Source organism: Arvicola amphibius, chromosome 3 (assembly GCF_903992535.2).
Source record: "Arvicola amphibius chromosome 3, mArvAmp1.2, whole genome shotgun sequence".
NCBI classification, from domain to species: domain Eukaryota; kingdom Metazoa; phylum Chordata; class Mammalia; order Rodentia; family Cricetidae; genus Arvicola; species Arvicola amphibius.
Window position 1 is genome coordinate 130,347,895 of NC_052049.1, and position 11,415 is coordinate 130,359,309.

Below are 11,415 nucleotides of genomic sequence, written 5' to 3' on the forward strand. Positions count from 1 at the left end.
CGCGGGGACCCGGACTCAGTCTGTGGCAAGCCCGGCGGCGTCGCTGCAAGCCTAAGAGTGCGGCCGCCCGGCGCATTTCAAACAGGCCAATCAGCGGCCGCCTGCGGCGAAGGGGCGGGGCCTCGGGGAGCACCGGCGCAGTCAGCTAGGGCGCTCGTCTCCTTAGCAACCAAAAGAAAACAGCCTGAGGCAGGAGGGCTGCGCGGGAGAAAAACCCGAAAGGGAAAACCCCAGCCATTCGGTTCTGACGCAGAGACGGAGGTCTCCCTGCTTTTGTCCCGAAAACCTCAAAGGAAGTAAAGTTCCCACCGGGAGTGTTCTACTCTCTGGCTGGCTGGTTTCCGGGCCACCAGACCATCTAAGTCATTATACTGTATTTTATGTTTTATTTGTCCTTTTACAATGAATGATACGTTTACTTTTCATCTTACTTTTAATATTTATTTTGTTCTTTTTTTTTTTTTTGAGACAAGGGTCTCAAGTGGTCCACGCTGTCCTCAAACTTGCAGTGCAACCTCTGGGATGATTTTGAAAACAACACCAATTTGACAGTCAACCTTCCGTGAGTTTCCTTCTCTGGGTCCACCAGATCTTTCCTATGTCTGTCTGTTTGTCTGTCTGTATGTCTGTATGTATGTATGTATGTATGCATGTATGTATGTATTTTTTCTTTTCGTGGTTCTGGGGATGAAACCCGGAGCCTCACAAATGCTAGGCAAAGGTTATCCAACTAAGCTACACACACCCAACTTTCAAATTCTTGATTGTGATGTTTCCTGGGCATTCAAAGATGAATAAAATCTACGCACTGCCTTTGTGCAGCCACCAGAACCTACTCTTGTCTTCCATAAATTGATTCTATCTCGCTTCCATCTTTGCCCCTATGCTGATGATCATCAAGGGTGTGTCCACACCTGCGTTCTGCAACTCAAGCCCTGCTCAAAACTTCCTTTAGGACCAGCCTGGATAAGGATAGTCAGTTTGATATCTGTAGTTTAATGCCCATGTTATTGGACATTAGTCTTTCTAATATTTGCTTTTGCAAACTGCTACAATGAATGAACCTGGACACATGCTCTTTTATAAAGTAGAGGTAGGATAAATTCCCAGAAGCAGATAGCAACCTAACAGGCTTTGCAGCCACCTGTAGTACCAATTCTAATTGATCTTAATAATAAAACCCCAGAATCAGCTATCAGGAGCAAAAGCTGAAGGACAGAGAAGTAGAGCAGTCGGCCACCAGAGAGGTCCTACTTCTACCAATGTTCAGACTGAAGGGACGATCTGTCTCTGTGAATCCTCAGACTGCATCTGAGCTCCTGTCTCCCCCTGCTTTATATTCCTCTCTCTGCCCAGCCATACCACTCCTGTCTTCTCCTCCCTAGTGCTGGGACTAAAGGCATGGGATCCCAAGTGCTTGGATCACCTTTGTGCGAGCTCTGTTTCTCTTTCAGACAGATTCAATCTCATGTAGTTCAGGGTGGCCTTGAACTCACAGAGATCCGTCTGCCTCTGTCTCGGAGTGCTGAGATTAAAGGTGTTTGCCGTCACTGCCTGGTTTCTTTGGCTAACTAGTGGTTTAACTCTGCACTCTGATCTTCAAGCAAGCTTTATTTGTTCGACTACAAACAAAATATCACTGCAGCCACCATCTTTCAAAACAGTTCCATTTGACATCCCTCTCACCTCTAAATCACAGGTCTAGGTGACACTCTGGAGTGATGTCATCACCCATTGCTTGAGACCCTCAGTGGGGTCCCGTATCACCTATCACCTGTCCCTACTCCACCACACATGCTCGGGACATATCTGCCCCCTCACAAAAGTCTCTGTTGTCTCTCGTTCTTCCTCTCCTCTGAGGATGTCTCATGTCAGCAGATCTGCCCTGCAGCCTGCGACTTGCTCTGCTGATTTCAGCAGCATTCAGCTCCCAACTGACAGCCCCTGTTTACTGAGTCCTCTCCGAGGCTTATCCCCCTCACCCTCGGTAGATGGCATTGTTGCACACTCAGCGCTTAGCAGTGTGGGCTTGGCCCTGAGGTGTGAAAGGCTGGATGGAGGTTCTCACTGAAGGACATTGGAGGGGCCCTCCCTTTGCTCCATCTGCAGCTTTTCTTCTGTCTGGGTTTTCTCTTCCTTGTTCCAGTCCATATTAAAGCTCTCTAGCTCATTCATTTTCTTAAAAGTATCAATCACTATAGCCCTGGGAGATTTGCATTTCCCTCTAGAATTAGAGATGTAGACCTGGGCAAGTATGGAAAAGAAGCCAATCTATATCTGGGGACATCTTTCTTTCTTATTTATTTATTAAAAAAATATTTTATACAGTATATTCTGATTTCACTTTTCCCCTCCCACAGCTCTTCTCAGATCCTCCCGACCTCCCTACCCACCCATCTCCAAAGGAAAAAACACCATCATATACACGCAAAAGAACAAGACAAAAAAAAAAAGAATGCCCAAACAAAGCAAAGTGAGACAAAAAGTCTACAAAAATACCATTGAGTTCGTTTTGTGTTGGCCATCTACTGCTGGGTGTGGGGCCTGACCTTAAGTGTGGCTAATATATCTGGGGAGACTCCGTTGGAGGAAACTAATTTTTCCTTTGCAAGTGGGTATCAAGTGCAGACAGCTTCTGGGTTGGGACAAGAGCCTGTCTTCTTCCCTCTGGGCACTAGTACCCAGCCGGCTTGTATCCCAGCAGACCCTGTGATGCTGGCCAGTCTCTGTGAGTTCATGTCTGTCACTCCCGTTGTGCCAGGAAGACACCGTTTCTGTAGTCATCATCTCCTCTGACTCATACAAGCTTTCTTCCCCCTCTGCTGTGTATCCCTGAACCCCAAGGGGAGGGGTTGATGAAGACAACCTATTTAAGACCAAATGTTCTAAAATCTCTCACTCACTCTCTGCACATTGTCCCGTTGTGGGTCTCTGTCTCAGTTCCCATCTACTGCAAGAGAAAGCTTCTTTGGTGGTGGTTGAATAAGACACTGAGGGATAATTTTATTGCTAACTTCCTTTAGCAGAATAATAGTAGTTGGTTTTCCCTTAGGCCCATGTCCTTTCCAGCCTCAGGTTCTTGGCCACCCAAACATGGGTTCCACCTGTGGAGTGGACCTTAACCGGGAGGCTTTTTTTTTTTAAAGTCAGATTTGGGGCTAAAAAGATGGTTCAGTGGTTAAGTGTGATTGCTGCTATCCTAGAACCTACTACTTCAGGGTACTTACAATTACCATAAATAACAGCTTCAGGGCATCCAACACCCTTCCTGTTCTCCATGAGCACCTGTATTCACATGCATACACTCCTAAATAGACACATATGTTTATACATAATTAAACACTAAAAGTAAATCTCTTAAAGATGTGTTTATTTCATTTTATGAATGTTTGCCTACATGTATGTCTGTACACCATGTGTGTGCAATACCTGAAGAGACCAGAACCCCTAAAACTAGAATTAGAGAGAGTTGTGAACCACCATGTGGGTGCTGGGTACTGAACCCAGGTCCTCTGTTAAGAGCAGTAAATGCTTTTAACAGTTGAACCATCTCTTTCCAGCTGTCTAAAACGGAAACCTTTTTTTCCCCTTAGATTTGAGTGGCTGGCAATGGGACTCAGTAGACTGTTCACCTACTGTATGCAAAGCCCTGGGCTCCATCCCAAGCACCACATTACCGTGGTCTCCTGGTATATGACCATAATCTGAGCACTTAGGGGTGGAGGCAGGGATCAAAGAAGTTCCTGTTCATTCTCAGCTCTAAAGCCTGTTCAAGGCCAGCCTGGGCTACTGTCAAGGCAAGCCTGAGTTACACGAGATTGGAAGAAAAAAGGCACGCACTCAAGAGGCAGAGGCGGGTGGATCTCTGTAGATTTAAGGCCTGGTCCACATAGCAAATTCCAGGACAGCCAGAACTACATAGAAAGACACTGTTAATGGAGGAGGGTCATCTGTCTATGTGTTACTTTCATTGGTTAATAAAGAAACTTTGTTGGCCCTTTAATAGGACAGAAAATTAGGTAGGTGGAGTAGACAGAACAGAATTGTGGAAGAAAGAAAGCAGAGTCAGGCAGATGCCATAGCTCTCCTCTCCGAGATGGACACAGGCTAAAATCCTTCCCGGTAAGACACCACCTTGTGGTGCTACACACATTATTAGAAATGGGTTAGTCAAGATGTGAGAGTTAGCCAATAAGAGGCTACAGATAATGGGCCAGACAGTGTTTAAATGAATACAGTTTCCGTGTAATTATTTTGGGTAAAGCTAGCCGGTGGCCGGGAGCCGGGCGGCAGGAGCAGCCCGCCGCTTCCACTAGACATTGTCAAAAAAAAAAGAAAAGAAAAGAAAAAGAAAAAAGAAAAGAAAAGAAAAAAGAAAGAAAGAAAAAGAAAAGAAAAGAAGGTAAAAATTGAGTTATAATTATAATTTTTCACCAACTGTTTGTCTGATTCCTTCCCTGATTTTTGATTTTTCTGGTCTCCTCTTTCACTCAGCATAAGGTTTTTAAATTTATCTCTGCAGTGCATGTCTGAGCAGTTTATACCTTTTCATTGCCAAATAGCACTGCAGTGTATGAATGCTGGAAGGATCATCCATTCACTAGCTGGTGGGTTTAACTTGGCCCTCATTTTGGCAATTAATGAATGAAACAGCTGTAACTTGAAAAAAAAAAAGACTGTTTATATGTACACACACACACACTTTAATTTCTCTTGGGTAGGCCTGTGGGTCTTGTGGCAATTATAGCTTTAATTTCTGGATGAGGGTGTTAGTAGTCAGGTATCCGCACTGGCCTGCCCTTAGGGGCCTGATAGGATATGATAGGTAGGATACCTCCTCAGCTGCAGCCACTAAGAGCATCTCCTGTGCACATTCACTAAGTTCCCTTTTAAAAGGTAGGCCTTGCCCACCTCCTGTCTCTGTCTCTGTCTCTTCTCTTCTCCTCTTCTCCTGCTCTTGTCCCCAGAGATCTGTCTTCCCTCTTCTCTCCCCCCTTTCCCATTCCCTTCCCCCAATTTAAAAAAACCCTCCACGTGAGCTCTGTTGTGTGCTGCCTTTTAAATTACAACAGAGGGTATTGTGCACACCACTGAGAGGGGACTGGCACTACAGATGCTTAAGACTATGTTTTGCTCAAATACAAATTAGTGTGACGGTTAATCTACAGGTAGTTAAGGCGCCCAGGTAAACAAGCCCAGCTGGGGGAGGCCTAAAAACACCAATAACTGCTGAAGCTCAGGGTATTTGAGAAGAGAGAAAATGGAGACAGGGCTGTTGTGCAGCTCAAACCCATTTGACACACCCCAGTCACCCTGAGTGGCTGTTAATAGTTGTCTTGGAAACACTGGCTCAGGTTCCCAGGCAGCTGTACAATGAAAGATTAGATGTTTATCTTTTTCATACTCCAGAAACAAGGAATCAATCAGGTGGAGGGGCCGATATAATAAATTCACATGAAATAAATCCAGTCTCGTCAGCCACACTTCAAATGAATAGCATACACAGAAAGTGAAATAGCATACACAGTGTTTTAGACCGCTTAGACTATCACCCCAGACTCACACAGCAAAGTAGTGAGGACACCCCTTTCTCACCCGGGCGTGGCTTAGCAATTCTCCAACGGCATTCCAAACACTCAAGGACTGAGCAAGTCAGAAAGTACACTGTAGCAGGGTGGCTAAGGGGAGCAGGCCTCCCACTGCTGCAGAAGGGGTTCTAAACATCAGAAGGTGGAGGTAGGGGGAGGGGCTGAGAATGTTTGCAGTACTTGGCAACATGTTTCTGAATTCAAAACTGTGAGATGGCTATGCTTGTAAAGATGCTTGATCCCAAGCTGGATGACCTAAATTTGATTGCCAGGACCCACATGAAAGGAGAGAAGCAATTCCTGCAAGTTTACAGGCCCACATGCGTGCGTGCCCCCCCACACTAAATAAATGCAACTTTAAAAAAAAAAAAGTAGGCCGAGCGGTGGTGGCGCACGCCTTTAATCCCAGCACTCGGGAGGCAGAGGCAGGCGGATCTCTGTGAGTTTGAGGCCAGCCTGGTCTACAAGAGCTAGTTCAGGACAGGCTCCAAAGCTATAGAGAAATCCTGTCTCAAAGGAAAAAAAGAAAAGAAAAGTAGACTGTAATAGTGCTTATTAACCCTCCCACCTGCAACCTCTCACCCTCCCCACCCAGGGCAGTGAGAAGGAAACCCAGAGGCTATGCTATAATTACTGAGCTAATTCGCTAACTCAGGTGTTTCTGTGATAATTGTGATAAGGATGTTATTATGTAGCTCAAGCTGGCCTCTAACTGGTGATCTTCCTCCCCAAGATCTAGCACCCAAGTGCTAGAGTTTATAAATGTCCCATCTTAAATTTCCCCATTTTAAAAAAAGTCACCTGGCTCAAGCCTGGTTAATCATGTGTTTAATCTCAGCACATAGTAAGCTCCAGGCCAGCAGTAGCAATTAGGAAGGAATCAACAGTACAACCTGTATTTAAAAAAAAATCTGTTTCAAGATTTGTTTGTTGGGGGGGCGGGGGTTCAAGACAAGATTTCTCTGTGTAACCCTGGCTTGTCCTGGAACTTACTCCATAGACCAGGTTGGCCTCAAACTCACAGAGATCTACCTGCCTCTGTCTCCCAAATTCTGGAATTAAAAGCATGCACCACCACTGCCCTGCGAGATTTATTTTTAAGTGTGTGTGTGTGTGTGTGTGTGTGTGTGTGGTGTGTGTATGAGGACCTAAAAAGACTACAAAAGGACATCAGATCCCCTGGAACTACAGTTCCAGGTGGTGGTGAACTACCTAATGTGGGTGCTGATAACCGAACTCAGGTCCTTTGCAAAGACAATATGCCTTTACACATTTGGTGTAGGAGGGGCTTCTTTCTATGTGTTGCTTTCATTGGTTGAATAAAGAAAACTGCTTTGGCCTTTTGATAGGGCAGCACTTAGGTGGGCAAAGTAGACAGAACAGGATGCTGGGAAGAAGGCAGGCAGAGAGAGCCGCCATGGAGTCGCCTGAGTCAGACATGCTGAATCTTTCCTGGTAAGCCACAACCTCGTGGTGACATACAGATTATTAGAAATGGTTTAATCAAGATATGAGAGTTAGCCAATTAGAGGCTAGAACTAATGGGCCAGGCAGTGTTTAAATGAATACAGTTTCTATGTAACTATTTCAGGTTAAGCTAGCTGGGTGGCAGGACTCGGCCTGATCACCTCTTACAACAAACATTAATTTTAATTTTCGTGTGTGTGTGTGTGTGTGTGTGTGTGCCTGTTTGTTTGTATGTGTACCATGTCTACAAAGTCCAGAAGAGGGCACTGTGTCCCCTGAAACTGGAGTTACAGATTATTGTGAGCTTCTGTGTAGGTGTTGGAACCCAAACCTGGGTCCTCTTCAAGAGCAGCGGGTGCTCTAAATAGGTGAGCCATCTCTCAAGCCTGCATAAAGGTCTTGAAATACATGTTTTTTTTTTCTTGGTCTGTCTTATGTAGGGGTTAACTTTTGAGCTGGGTCCTGGGTTCCATTCCTAGCAACATAAGGCGGGAATCCCCTGAGGATTTTTCTGAATAGTCGGTATCCAGCACCCCTCACTCCTTGCATCTCATATGTCAGCATGCTTAGGCCTGAATGTGTTCATTTCACATGGCCGGGCAACATTTTTATAGGGTGAACTAAGGTATCTTTGAGCTCCTTTTGATCCACTCTTCAGGGAGGCCAAAGCAAAGCCAGTTCTGATGCTTAGACAAGATGGCAGCTGATAAGTGTCTTGCCTGAGGTACTTTATTACAGAACTCCAAGCATTCCCTATGCTTAGAAATGAGCACAAGAAGGCCCTCGGGCAATCTCTCAGAGAAAATCAGAACCTCTTCAGAATTCATCATTGTCTTCCGGAATGCAGTTCCACGACATTTCTGGAAGGAATGGCCTGGCTCCTCTCCTTCCAATAAGATAGCCCTCGCTAGGCCCCAAGGCCAGAAATGTCTGTCCACTACTCGCCAGCTAGCCTGGCTCCTTCAGTCCCTGAAGTCTCTCCAGAGCTGTCGCTTGTCAGACGGGCTGTGCAATTCAGTGGGCTACCTCTCTCCCCAGCTCCCTGGGTCTGTTTCCTTCATAGGACTGATCTTTTCTGGATTTATCTACTAGTGCTATGTTCGTTCACAAGAGCAGGCCTGGAAGGTTTGGTTTTGTGCACTTCTGTCTCCAGAGTGTCAACACTATACCTGTTTTGTTGTTATTGTTTGCTTTTTAAAGATTCATTTTATGTGTGTGGGTGTTTTGGCTATGTCTCTGCATCATGTTCATGCAGAGCCCGTGGAAACCAGAAGGCCTCGAAACCTCTAGAACTAGAGCAGCGGTTCTCAACCTTCCTAGTGCTGTGGCCCTATATTTAATAGAATTCCTCATGTTGTGGTGACCCCCCCCAACCATACAATTGTTTCTGTTACTTCATAACTATAATTTTAATACTGTTACGTATTGCACTGTAAAATCGCGTTTTCTGCTAGTCTTGGACAGCCCCTGTGAAAGGGTTGTTCGACCCCCGCAGAGGCTGGGAAACTCTGAACTAGAGTTATTATTTGGTTGCCTAATGAAGCTCAGACTGGCCTCAGACTGTGTAGCTGAGTATAATGTGACTCGCCTGTCCCCATATCCCAAATGCTGGGATCCTAGACATGTAACACCATGCCCAGGATATGCAGTGCTGGGTATCAAAGCCAGGGCCTGATGCATGCCAGGCAAAAACCACCATCTGAGCCCCATGCCCAGTCCAATTTTCTACCTTTTCTTTCCACCATAAAACTGGGGCTGTGAAAATGCCACTAACCATGTCACATTGCTATTAAAGAACAAAATTGATTGTGCAGTTTGTAATTAATGTAACAAAATTTACCAGCCCATATAATTGTATCAGTCTCCCTTCCTGGGGAGAAGTAAACAGATAATAAAATAATCAAACCATATTTCTTGATCACTCACATCCAAAATATGTTGGTCCTTGTCATGAAAGAACGAGACTGTGAGCTACTGGCAAGGCCATTGACATGGCTGAGCTGCCTAATCCTGGAGAGGGTGTTAGAGGACAGAGGGTAGTCCAGAGTCGGCAAAGGGACCCAGCTCTGTGATGGATGACCCCCAAAGTCACTACCAAGTACAAATCATGGGTTGATGGTCCTCTCTTAAACTTTGCTTTGTATTAGCATTTCTGGACTCCCTGAAACATTATAAAATCCTGAACTTTAATTACTAATGCAACAAACAAGGAATTGCCATGTTTGATACCACAAGCCTAAATAACAGAGCTTCTTCAAAGACAACAAATGAATCCAGAACAGAGCTGCAATGACTGCAGCCATGCTGTGGGAAATTACATGCACATTAGGAGTCTAGGCAAGGGTGAGTGTGCCGAGATACTCTCATCCATGCTGATGCATGTGGCATCAGCATGTCTACCTCCATGGCTTCCACCTTGCTGAGAAGGGACCTCTCACTAAACCTCTACATTTAGATAGACTACCTGGCCAGTTAGTTCCCAGTGCAGGGGTTACAGGCACATGCAACCACACCTAGGTTTCCATGGTGCATACTGGGGAATCTGAACTCGCTTTGATGCTTGCACAGCAAGCACTGGACCCACTGAGCCATCCCCAATCCTATAGTGGGATATTTTTAAGGCAAAATGAGAAGGATGCTATGTTGCATATGAATACAGTAATATTTTGTTCTGAGCATCAACAAGGGCAACATTGGTCCAAGGGCAGACAGGCAGCTATGGGTAGATGGCCCTGCACGAGTATTTTTTTGTGTAAGACTGCAAAGATCACTGCATAAGGTTGTGGCTCTTAGCAGAGTTCTGTTGGGGGGTATCTGTGATGTTATTGTTTATTTTTAAGAAGGGGGTTATTTGGGTTTATTGTTCTAGAAGGGATATTGTAAGGAAGGTATGGATCCTGAATGTGAGGCTGACCCAGCAGTCAGGAAGATGGCTGACCTCATTTCATCCACACACAGGAAACAGAGAGCTTTAAATCCAGCACGCATGCCTGAGAGCCTCTCCTTCAAGCCTCCTGGCTTTATCTTCTTTTTAGTCTAGAGTTTGATCCACAAGACTTCATTTTTATTTTAACCACTTTAAAAAATACTATCGACAGTAGAAAACTCTGGAAAGAATACAAGGATTTACACATAGATGGCGGGTTACTGGAACTCCCCCCACCCCGTATCAGAGAGCACAAATGAAGTCCCCCACTACCACACATTATGCAGTCGAAGCTCCCCACATTTGGGGAAATCACAGGGGTCAACACATCCAGAGAGCAATGGCCAAGCCTCACCCTGGGAAAACCACCTTCGTGATCATAGTATCTCCCCAGTTGCTGGAGCTTTGATTAAGCTAAATGAAAGACACCACAAATGTCTTTAGCTTTTGCTCCCTGCCCTCCTGTGTTGGAGTCCTCATGTGGATGTGATCTTATCCACATTTTCTCTACAAAATCTGCATTTGACGTAGGAAAAGTAGAAGCCCTAGGTTCACCCCAGGAAATGCATGTCACAGGCTTCCCTGGGGTTTCTTTCACAGGAAAGTTTGAAGACAGCATATTTGACTGTCCCATTGGTGAGATCTTCAACACCCTCTGCACAGATACTAAGTCTGGCAGCATAGTGGGCATGCTTAAACAATGTCAGGCATGTGACATCTCCAAAGACAACTCCTTCATTGCTTGAAAAGGTGACGGAACCCTACCAGTTGAGATGATACACTTAGCTCCAGAGGTCAACACATTTTATCTCCACTATGGAATATTTTTGCAGCAGGGCCTGGATATCAAACGCCTGTTTTCAGGCTTGACAGCAAGTTTCTTAACTCATTAACCCATCTCTCTCATCTGGGAAAGAAGTTTAGTTATAATTCATCAAGTGCAGCCAATTTCATTTAAACAATATAAAAATTAGAAAGGCAGCAGGCAGTGGTGGCTCACGACTTTAATCCCAGCAGGCAGAGACAGATCTCTGTGAGTTCAAGGCCAGCCTGGTCTACAGAGTTCTAGGACAGGCTCCAAATCCAAAACTACAGAAAAACCATGTTGCAAAAAAGGGGGGGGCAGGGCAAGACAATATGCTTAATTCGACTTTAAATTGAGAACTGTATTTTTTTTTTAGAGACAGAATCCCCTGTATCCAAGGATGGCCTCAAATCACTAAGTATCTGAACTTCTGGTCATCTGGTTCTACTCCTCTGGTGCTGGGATTATAGGTATGCACCATCAGGTCAGGTCCCTGCTTCGCTGAGGATCAAAACCAGGGACTCAGTCTAGTGGTACGTGGTACATGCCTTTACTCTCAGCCCTGAGTCAGGAGCCAGCCTGGTCTACACAGTAAATTCCAGGACAGCCTGAACTACATAGTGAGACCT

General features: G+C 45.3%; 1 non-coding gene across 1 annotated transcript; it reads right to left on the reverse strand.

The window, feature by feature from the left end:
* Positions 1–10,226: 10,226 nt before the first annotated feature.
* LOC119810937 lies at positions 10,227–10,387 on the reverse strand. Its single transcript, XR_005284873.1, has one exon. It is a non-coding gene; the product is annotated as a U1 spliceosomal RNA (small nuclear RNA).
* Positions 10,388–11,415: the final 1,028 nt, after the last annotated feature.